Here is a 3123-nt window from a genome sequence, read left to right as displayed (position 1 = left end):
CTCCTGAGGAAGCTCCTACTAGAGCAAATCGGAGACACTCCATTGAGCAAAGTAAAACAAAGTAAAGCTGAGCGTTTACTATATTAACCACCACATACAGTTTACCAGTTGCCCTGAGTCCTGAATACAAGCTAAGTACTCTATGCTTTAAAAGGTTTTGATCAGTTTATCCGGGGATATACATTTTTCCAGGTGCAATATTGGATAGGATGCTTGATTTTTGCCATATTAAAATTAGCCAATTAAATTAAAAATAGTTAATTCAAAGATTACTAAAGTGTAAAAAAAATTATGGCATTCTGGACCAGTGATAGTTCACTTTAAGTCCCTCTGTTTGGATATATTCCATTTTCAATTGGATGTGAACTCTTGAGGTCCTTTTGTCTATATCTGAAAAGAATTTCCTTCTACTTTCATCTCTCCAGGAGTTTTTTTGGTCCTAGGACTTTATATTTTGAGGCATTGTTGATTTTTCATATGTACACACATAGTAACATAGTAGATGACGGCAGATAAAGACCCGAATGGTCCATCCAGTCTGCCCAACCTGATTCAATTTAAATTTTTAAATTTTTTCTTCTTAGCTATTTCTGGGCAAGAATCCAAACCCTGTACTGTGCTTGGGTTCCAACTGCCGAAATCTCTGTTAAGACTTACGCCAGCCCATCTACACCCTCCCAGCCATTGAAGCCCTCCCCAGCCCATCCTCCACCAAACGGCCATATACAGACACAGACTGTGCAAGTCTGCCCAGTACTGGCCTTAGTTCAATATTTAATATTATTTTCTGATTCTAAATCCTCTGTGTTCATCCCACGCTTCTTTGAACTCAGTCACAGTTTTACACACAATATAATGTTATTAAGAACACATGGAGGGGCACAATGAAAAATACATCTAAGTCCGTTTTGGACCTAAGTCACTAGTCACCCAATGTCAGAAATGCCCAAAGTCCCTTCTGGAAAAATCCATCCAAAATATTTTTTTTTCGAGAATCATCTACTTTTACATCCAGCCGTTTGATCGGCCAGACCACTAAGTCATCTATCATTATATCCTATTCTCGTCCAAAAATTCATCCAGGTCAAAAACACCTAGAACAAAACCTTGTGGATGTGGGAGGGGCCAGCAAAGTGATGGACTGACCACCCAGACATTGCAACAGAGTAGTGGGGCATCTTACAGGGCACTGCTGTGAACTTAACAAAAAGGGTGCCACATAAACCTCTCACCAATACTCCCTTGCAGGTCATGGTGAACTCCCCAAAACCTACTATACCCACCTGTCTATCACCCCAATAGCCCTTATGGCTGCAGGTGCCACCTATAAGGCAGTACAATAAGGTTTAGGGGGTTTTGGTGGGTGCACATGTTTCATCATGAATGCAGTGGTTAGAGTGGCTTTTGGGCCTGGGTCCTCCTCTCTATGATTCACTAGCCCACCCACAGACTACTTAAGCCACCTCTGTGCAGCTCTACTAGGCATTCCTATGCCAGGTGCTAATGTTCTAGAGGCAGGTATGTACATTTTTATTCCAATTTTTATGGCAGTGGAGGGGGGGGTCAGTGATCACTGGGGGAGTGTGTGGGGGTCTGTACTTTGTGTCTGCAGTGGTTATCTGGTCACTTTGGATACCTTCTGGGCACTTAGACCTGTTTTAGATTGCCTAAGTCACTATGTATAAGTTCCGTCTAGGCAATCTCATTAAACTTTTGGTTATATTTGTAGTACGTCTAAGTCAACGGTCTCAAACACGCGGCCCATGGGGCGCATGCGGCCCCCCAGGGACTATTTTGCGGCCCGCGATCTGTCCTCTCCACTTCACAAGTTTTTCGATTGTGGAGAGGACAATCGCGTACAGACCGCGACTGCGGCTCGCCTAAAGCAGGAGTCCCCAATCTGCTTCCCTTCCTGTCTCACTGCCCTCCCCCAAGCCACCACAATTGGGGAACAGGCCAGCGCCGAGGACTTAGCTCTCCCTGCTTATCTTCCCCAGCTCGGAGCTGACCAATTCTTGCCACCCGATGTCTACTTTGTCCTATGTCGGGGAGGAAGTTCCGGGCCAGCCAATCGCTGCTTGGCTGGCCTGGAACTTCCTTTCTGACGTTAGAATTGATGTCGGGTGGCGAGAGTTGGTTGGCCCCGCACTGGGGAAGATAAGCAGGGAGAGCTAAGACCTCGGCGCTGGCCTGTTCTCCAATGGTGGTGGCTTGGGGGAGGGCAGGGAGAAATAAAGAAAGGGGGAAATGGAACACAGACAGAAAGGGGCATGGAGAGAGAAAGACAGAAAGAAGGGGGCAGGGTGACAGAAATAAAAAGTTGGGGGATGGAAGGAGACAGATGCCAGACCAGGGAAAATGAAGGAAGGAGGGAGGGAGAGAAAGGAAAGAAAGAGATGTCAGACCATGGAAATAGGGACGGAAAAAGAGAGAGATGGGAGGGAAGGTAAGACATGGAAACATAGATTTTGAAAAGAAAGAAGAAAAATTGATTATTAAGTTAATGCCAAAGATGGATGCAACCCCATTTCCACCAAAAACAGGGATAAACTAGTTCTATGAAATGTCAGTAAAGTCTTGTTATTATAGTAAAAAGAAACTGACAGTAATACACACCAATTTCAAGAGAGTGAGTCTACTTTGAAGTACGCTCAGAGAAGTGAAACTCTGAAGAGAGAGTGACTCCCCTCTTGGGACAAGAGTTTACCATTCAGTCATTGCATATTTAATTTAAATAGATCACTCTCCGAGAAATGGTGAGCACTGTTTTTATTTTTCAAAATTTTCTTATGGTTCCAAAATCAACGTTTTTTCTTATGCTGTAACTTAATTTCAATATATATCACTGGAACATTGATACGATGCACTTATCTTGTTTTCTAGGAGGATGAAGTTTGTTTTGTCAGGGTTAAGTTTTAGTTTGTGTTCTTTCATCCATGTTGCTACTATTTCAAGTGTTCTGTGTACTGTGCCTACCATGGAGGGCTCTTGTTGATCGAAGGGGAGGAGTATGGTGATGTCATCTGTGTAGTTGTAGGAGGTAATGCCTAGTTTGTCTAGGTAGGAGCTTAGGGAGGCAATGTATAGGTTGAAGAGTGTGGGAGACAGGGGTGATCCTTGGGG

This window comes from Geotrypetes seraphini, chromosome 3 (genome assembly GCF_902459505.1).
Source record: "Geotrypetes seraphini chromosome 3, aGeoSer1.1, whole genome shotgun sequence".
Lineage (NCBI taxonomy): Eukaryota > Metazoa > Chordata > Amphibia > Gymnophiona > Dermophiidae > Geotrypetes > Geotrypetes seraphini.
This window is presented reverse-complemented; position numbering follows the sequence as displayed.